Here is an 8,729-nt window from a genome sequence, read left to right as displayed (position 1 = left end):
TCCAGCACCTTCCTCTCTCTTGAAACAATTCTAACATCTGTACTGTACAATGGAAGAAGAAAAGTGACAAACAAAGCTAAAAACATTCCTTAGCCACAGAAGCACTTGGGGCTGTCCATATTGTCGGCTCTGACATGCTAATGTCATTGAACATTTTTACAATTCCCTGCAATTCCCTAACAACCCAAACCAAATAGCAACCTAAATAAGTCAGCTGACTTATGTATGTGAAACAATACTAGACAACTGCTTTAATATTTCTGCTAAGTAGGCCTGTCGAGACATGTTAGAGAAACTCAAACAACTGTATTTTGTGGCATGATGAAAAACCAGCAAACTTGAAGTTGCAGTGTACCATTACTTGGGCTTTTTTCTACTTCTTGCACAGTGAGATGAGTTACTGAATAGGCCAGTAATGTCGAGCCTAGACTTTTCTCTTACACAGAGTAAGAGTGTGGATCAAGTGCATTTCAAACACCAGGTTTTACTTGAAATAAAACCTTCATCTCTTAACTCTAAACCAGAGAAAACTTCACATATAGAAAAGACAGAAAAGCAACGTAAAAAATAACTGACGATTCCCTTTAACCTCTTTGCCTTTGCATATGTGCCTTAGACCTTTGCTTCGTGCACTCTGTGACTTTTTTAGTAAAACTATTCTGCCTGGCCTGCGGTGATCTCTGGGAGCTTCTGTATCCACAATTGGCTCTAATTGATTCTTTTTTCTGCTTATCCTTTTCCTGCCACCTATCATTTGTAATATGTTCTTTTCATTCAAATAATAACACCTTGTGAACAAAAGCAAGTAAGGTAATTATTGTTCATCAAGTTCCTGAAACAAGAAATATCATCAATGAAAACCCTTGCATGATTTGAAATCTCAGCAGAGCTTTCACATCAGGTGTGTTAAAAAATAACCCCAAAAATAAGATGAACCAAGGAATGAAAGACAGTTAAATTATCATATTAAGTAGTACTCCACAACCATGAATTTTGCCAAAAGTGGATTACAGGTAACACACATTTGTCTGTATAATACCAGTAGCACACATTTTGTTTTGTATTATAAAATTTTGATACAGTTCTAGAGAACACAATTGCAGTAATAAATCCAAAAATGAGGTTACCGTCCCAGAGCTTTACATAAGCAAAGCCAGGATTTTTTTTTTTTTAAACTAAGAAAAATCAGTGGGGCATAAACAAAGATTTTATGTAACACATCTGACAAGATTCAGCAATTAATAAGTTTTTACCGTTTCAAAGTAGCAAGTTTGCCAAAAGGATAAAACTCAGCACAATGGCAAGACATCTTAGAAAATACAAGGCTCCTGGATTATCTTTCTTTTCATGGACCATGTATAAACTATGCTACTTTTAATATGTGAAGCATTAAATGTATCCTTTATTCAGACATAGCTGCAGATTAATTGTGAATCTAGTAATTCATTGCACATTCCTTAGGTTTTCAAATCTCCTTAAAATAATAATGATGTGATTAAAATGACTATGAAATAACATAATTAAACCTTTTAGGTGATCTTTAGAAGCTTCACTAAAGTACTCTGCAGGCACTCAAGGCATGAGTATGTACCTGAAAAGCATACTAAAATGTACTATTTTAGTATGTGTTTTTTTTTTCTTTTTTTTTTTTTTTAAGAAAATCTCTAAAAAGACCATTTCTGCTATTTTATTTTGATTTCATCATGTGTACCTTTCATATATCTGGAGCAGATAGAAATATAATGCTGACATAAAAACATCAAGGACTCAGCAACGCTTATTAATATGTTCCAACAAGAGTACAATTACAACAAATTTTGGGGTGTCTTTTTTTCTGAAAACGGTAAAATTTGTCATTATTTTTAACCTAAATAAAGAGTTGCTAGACTGTAAAGAGTTATTATGAAAATTGTAATGACCAAACTTCAGGAACAACTGGATTGCTTAATATTTGCTAATTATTCTGAAATTATGTGGAATGAAAGCCTCATCACCATAATGGCCCATGGAAGGCTGCCCTCAAGTGATTTTTTATAAGCAGCTTCTGATACTGTGACCAAAAAGTGCTGTTGATTTGACTGTGCATTTAACAGACCAGACAGAATGCTCTTTTAGTTTACTCATGACAGAGGCCCCAAAGGAAGATCTGGCATTTGTTCACCTTCTCACATGTATTAGAGTTTAGGTCCTCTCAGTTATATACTGTTTACAATGTGCAAATATGCTAATGGAAAGACATGAAATGGTCTGTACAATTCTCAGCTTGGGCAGCATCTGATGCTCAGCTGTGCCTTTCATTCAGTCCAGCTGGTGAACTTCAGCAACACAGCATTTATTGTCTAAGCAAACTACATACTGAACATCTAATCTCATACCATCAGTAGTATCAAGGTTTTGTTTCCTCTCTTATGGCTGGATTTTAATAATGAAAAACTGGAAGAAAATTCTTAGGCCATCAAGTATGGTCTCTTGATATTATGGAAAACCACATTTTGTAATCCCTTAAGTAAACTGATCAAGCTCTCTCAAATCTGTAATATTTTTATGACCTTCAGAGATGGCGGCAGCAAGCTATATTTATTTTGTTATACACTGGATGAACGCTTCTTAGCTTTTATTATAGCCAGAGACTTATTCTCCCAGCAACAAGCACAATGGATTTTAAGAAAAAAATGTACCCAGTGTATTAGAGGAAGTTACCCAGTTAGCCAAATTGTTCTGTCAGCTGAAAAAGTCTAATATTCTAGAATTTCTTTCAGATTGTAAACACACACCTGAAACAAAGAATCATACAAAAATTTGAATTTTATTCTGTGTTAGACAACTGGACCATGCCAAACCAGTTACCACTACAACTAGGAATGGGACCAGTCATCTAAATTTAGCTGAAAGCATTTGTGAAGCTGATCAAAGAACATACAACGAGCCACAAATCCAGTTTAATTTGATTTTATCTGATTTTTGGAATCAAGGAAGCATCCAGGCATCCAGGAAGAAAAAAGATGAACTACACACATTGCATAACAGCATCAGAAAAAAAGCCTAATGAACTAGTATTGATAACATCTTGATAATCCACCTGTATGTGTGCAGAATTTGAACTTCAATGTGTGTGATGCCCCCTCTCTAGCCAAGTCTGTATATATATTTAAAATCCAGAAATTGTAGAAGACATTTCTGATAAAATGCTAAGTAAGAACATTAAAAAAAAAAGACTAGAAGTTGTATATTTTTTTCCATGGACCATGAAGAGCTGAGAACTAATGGCAGTAGCACAAAAGACATTCATTAAATAAAGAATGATGAATAGAACATTTGCTTATATTTTCAGATCACGCTTTTGCGCTGTTTAGAAAGCTGTCTTGAGAAAAGCAAGCACTTGCTGTACTACAATTGCAGAACAACAGCTTTATTTGCGGTCTCATGAAATATTTCCTATCTTGTTGACACACAAATGTCTGTGCTTCTTGTTGAAAGACAAGCTGGAAATCAGGATTTTGGACCAGAAATTATGAAATAAAACAGAGTAAAAATTATGCCTGTGGCAAGCACATGCTCAGTTTTTAGTATGTAGGATCCACTAAGGCTTTTTTAACTGTAAGCTAATTACATATATACAATAGCCTTCTTGAAAAAGACTGACCTGGAAGAACAAAGCAGCACCAGCCTCAGCACCTGACTGTGGGGGAAGGGCAGCAGGAGTCTGTACTGCGCTGGGCTGGCAAGGCCAGCTTCTGAAGAAATATTCAGAAGATCAAGCTCAGTTTTTTTCCAGAGATGGCGATGCGCTGGAGACAAGAAGACATTTTGCCTGGTGGCTGTTACTGTCAATCTCTGGACTTGGCAAAACAGTTTGGCAGCAGTAGTTGCAGCAAGTCTTCTGTTTACCAGTTTTTCATTGTACTACATCTAAAACATTCATTTACATTTCAAGCATGATGATATCATTCTAATGCAGCAGTGGACATGGTCACTTTGACCTTAGACTCTTGTTTCATCCAAAAGCGATAGCTAGGAGTGTAGAGGAACACACTGAACGACCTCACAGAAATTTCACCTCTGTCACTGCTCTGAAATATTCCAGAAATATTTAATAACTAAGTTATACTAGCCTTATAGTTCTAAAACTGTGAAAACTTCTGGGAAAAAAACAAAAAAAAAACAAAAAAAAAACCAAAAAACAAGACTAAAAACAAGGACGAACAGCCAAATTTGGGGCATTGCTGCTCTTGAAATACCAGCTCCAACTTTTCTTGAGAAATAAAGATATCTCACCCAGAAATCAGGCTGTATTTGTTTTGCAATTTGAGTGAGTCAGCCACATAAATATTTAAGTTTTAATTCAATTGCCTCTCCTGCGGTCGATGAGTCACTACGACTCTGATATCTGAGGAGTCTCGCTAGGGGAGGTCCTGGAAATGTGTTATGGCTCCCAAGTGGGTTCCAGCCGGAAAGTCTGCGAGCTGCATGTTTAAAATGTATAAACTTATTTTCCTTTCATATACTCAAAATATATGTAATGAAGTAGAATGTGTTTGCTTCCTGGACAGCAAACAATCTTTCAGCCAGAAAAAATGTTTACTTTGTAAATAGTATTTTCTTTTCAGAACACTGTTTTAGCAATAGATTCCATGATGAAAAACAGTTTAGGTCATAAAAGACCTGAAAGAAATAGAATCTGTAACACTTTTCCTTCTCTCTAAACTCCTGACGTTAAACTTACCAGAAGTTACAGTCACTCTAATGTGCTAAAAATACAGTGGACACTTTATACAAATGGAAGATGCAAGATAATTTCAACGCCTTCAGTTAAATAGGGAGTATTATGAATCTTTCTATGCATAAGTAAAATGAATATGAAGCTGCAAAAAGAGACTAATTAAAAACTGAAAAGCTACATTCCATTGGTGTACACATTACAAATCAAGTGGGGCAGATAGTTATGACTACAGCATAAAAATAATTAATGAGAAGTTGTAAGAGAGGCACTCCCTTTCCTACATGACACTATAATATTCCTGTAACCTTCTTGAGTCATTTTCCCACCAGTTTGCACGAAATTTGCCATGATTTACTGACTTCTGACCATTCTGATTTTGACATACACGGCATAAATACACGGCCAGTATCAGAGAAGCAGATGGACACTAAGTTCAGTCCTGTCATGACTTCAGCAAAATTCATCCACAGAGATAGATGTAAGAGACAGCTCCAAGCCAATGACAACGCAAAATAAATAAATAAATAAATAAATAAATAAATAAATAAATAAATAAATCTTAACAACCTCTGTGGCCCTGTGAGCCTTGCAGCCCCTCAGAGACTCCTGACCTTGGCTGTGAACGAGTTCAGCTACTTTGCAGATGAAAAGTAAACCCGCTGCAGATGTCCCAACACGCTAAAATTCCCAGGTCTCCAGCCACAAGTTGAGAAGTCTGTGCACATGTATTCCCCACAGCCAACATCTGACAACTCCCAGTCCTCAGAAAGAAGGTCTCTACACCTTTCATGGGGATGAAGCCTGAATGAGCACAACTTTGTCCACAGCTGCAAGCACGGAAATATTAGGTGTGAGCACACTATTATTAAATCTTCCCCTCAATAATCGTGTTTTTTTATACCCTCAATCCAAATTTTACACTCATACATGAAATGCAAGGCTTTGCAAATAAACTGCATACTTACACCCAAAACACAAAAAAAATGTTTTTGTTTCAACTTCACTAGCATTGTGAATCTAGAATGAGTGTTTACTTGAAGTCCCAGGCCTCCATATGTTGGTTGGTAGGTCTTGTGTCAGCTTGGATCTACCACTAGATTATGACATCTATTAAAGAAAACACTATTCTCACCCATCAGTGGGACAGGAAAGATAGCAAAGGATAGAAATCCAAAGGAAACCTACTTTTACAATATGCAAAAAGACTCTTTTAATGTATGTAGCAAATTTTGTTCATGCAATCCTTTTTCCTTTTTTCTTTTCTACTGCCAGCCTGTATTAATGAGGTGGTGAATATAGAGGGAAATGACACACTGCCTACATATGTAATTTCAGAATAAGGGTTCCAGTAAGGAGTCTGAGCATAAAGTCCTCCACATACTTCAGGTTAAACCCATCAGCTCTCTTCTCTAATGGTTGTTATACCGGATTTTTTTCTCCACTTTGCCATAAGGATATCGATTTTCTGGATGCTACATTACTCTTAAAGACATATTTTTCTCAACCATTGCATCATGGCATCCACCTTCAAAATCTTTTTTTTTTTTCTTTTTTCTTTTTTTCCCCCCAAGACATTGACATGGGGTCACTTTCCTGCTGCTACCTCGAACATACGGATTTTCAGAAGGGGGAATACGTGCCATGGGTAATTTCATGGACACAGAACGGCAGCATGTCACCAACGCCTCAAACTTAGCAGTTAACTGTAGTTGCTGTGAGGCTGTTTTTTATCACTGGTGTCAAATTCACAAGAAAATCACCACAGAATGTCTTTAATGTTGGCTATAGTTTTCAGTTCTGGAAAGTATCAGAGCGATGCAAGGCAATGGATCCCTTCCCACATACAGGGATTCGTCTTCATAAGATGGAGCTACAATGGATGTGCTTTAGTTCACAAACTAAAATTAAGTTTTAAAGAAAATAATCAGCTTACTTTTTTTTTTTTTTTCTTTTGCTGATTTATTGTTCAAACCTCCATGGGGACTTAGGCCACCACAGACTGAAGAAATGAACTGATATCATATCATCACTCAGGTCCTATAAGGACACATCCACTTTTTCCACAGCGTCCATACAAAACAAAACACTCAGCTTCAGATAATTGTAACCTATTCTGTTACTCCCCCTAAATAACTTCTATTCATTAAAAATACTGATCTACAGTATAATCACATATAAATTAGCATTATTCCATTAATAATTGCAGATACCGTCAAATTTACAATACTGAAGTAACTAATTTTGTAAGAAAATATTTATAATAAAAAGGGTAGCAAAAAAGTATCTGAATGTGACTTACTACCACCCTAGCAAGTGTAGGGATCTTAAATGCAGTAATTTGGCAAGATTTGACATACAGTAGTTGTATTTTCCCAAAGGGAGAGCCATAATCTGGCCTGATCTGTCTTGGTTTTGTAAGTATGCCAAATATGACACAGAATAGATGTGAATAATTATCTGAAGAATTATGTATACATGTGTTTCCATTAAATAGTCACAGTCTGCCCTGTACAAATTATTCCAACAACAGCCATCTTATTGGGCAGTATGAAATGAAGGAACGCAGAGAAACATCGCAGAGGCAATGAGGTTCCACCAAGTACTAAACATAAAAATAATAATAATAAAAAATCATAGCTGGCTTTCACTTCCCTTTACTTCTCTTTTTAGAGAGATTTCTAAATCACTTTCTTGCTCAGATTCTCCTTTATCCATGTCATAAAACTGTACCAAAGCATTTATGACTTACAAAACCAATTCATGCTTTTTAAACCAATGGCTATATGATTTACAAAAAATGCATAGCCATTGCTTTGAAAATTAAATAACAAAATTTCAACTTCTGAAACAAATTTTAAATATGTAAGAAGTGAATTACTATTAGCAATGTTAAGTAACAAACTTACAAGGAATTCTGCATTTTCATGGGCAGCTTCCTTCTAAGATGCAAATTCTTTTAAAATTTCTTTCCAACTACAATAACAGAATATATATTTTTAAATTCTTGTACAAGGAGTACAATAGCTTTCCAAACTGAGCTATAGGCATAATGATCACAGAAAATCAAAATCATTGCAGTTGAAATGAAGTTTAAAGATTATATGCTAGAAGATACAGCACACACACAAAAATGTACTATGTGCATTATCAGATGATAATTCTCAATTAAGCTTGAGCAAAGCAGAGTTTCAGACACCTTACAGGGCAACCTTCTTGTGGCTACAAAGGAATTCTAGAATTCCTTAGGTACAGTTCTGATTTTTGTGTCTTGGAGACGATAGAAAACAATTGCTTTATGGTTAATCACTGAAGTCTTTAGAACGCCCTGCTGGAGAAACTGCTACTGCCATCTGTAGTGAAACTGTATAGGCATAACTAAAATGGAGCACAAGATATTATTCTCTTTTAAACTCAGACCTGCTGGAGTAATTCCTGTGAACAGCCACCTGCTCCTGTAAGCCATTTGTTCCTTTGTAAAATAGATGTAAGTTCCGTCTAAGCTTCTGAATGAGAAATTCATTACACTAGCCAGCTATTCATGCAGTCACCTCATTGTGTTAATTACTTATCTTGCTATATTTCAAAATAATAAGTAGTGATGGCGTGTCATTCAGATGCCATCACTCCAAACAGATACAGTTAAAATACTTAAACTGCAAGGTAGATGAATGCAAGAGAATGGCATTATAAAGATAGATTTTTTAAATTTTCCACATTCTTTTGAACTATACATTATCTTAGCAGCCATGACTGTCAGGAATTTTCATACTTCATGCTATTATACCAGTCTGATCAACATCTCCAAAGCCAAAGCTCAACTCTGTATTTTTTTTTCCCCCAAAGGGAATGACATCATTGTACCACTTGGAGACACAACTAGTCGCTTCCATCAGATGTTGTGATGACCCTGTGGATCCAGACTTCAGCTGTTGCCATGCTGAATTGCTATGGCTCCTCTCATAGGGCCACATTTCATGAGGTCATATTCCAAAGCAGATGAGAAAAACAA

The 8,729-nt window shown here is 35.9% G+C and overlaps 1 protein-coding gene across 4 annotated transcripts in view; it reads right to left on the bottom strand.

The window, feature by feature from the left end:
* ROBO1 (roundabout guidance receptor 1) overlaps nt 1-8,729 on the bottom strand; it is a 693,687-nt gene that overhangs the window by 392,089 nt on the left and 292,869 nt on the right. The window lies entirely within an intron of this gene.

The sequence above is a fragment of the Meleagris gallopavo genome, chromosome 1, assembly GCF_905368555.1.
Source record: "Meleagris gallopavo chromosome 1, MGAL_WU_HG_1.1, whole genome shotgun sequence".
Lineage (NCBI taxonomy): Eukaryota > Metazoa > Chordata > Aves > Galliformes > Phasianidae > Meleagris > Meleagris gallopavo.
Note: the sequence above shows the minus strand (reverse complement) of the source record. Positions and strands in the feature narration are given on the sequence as shown.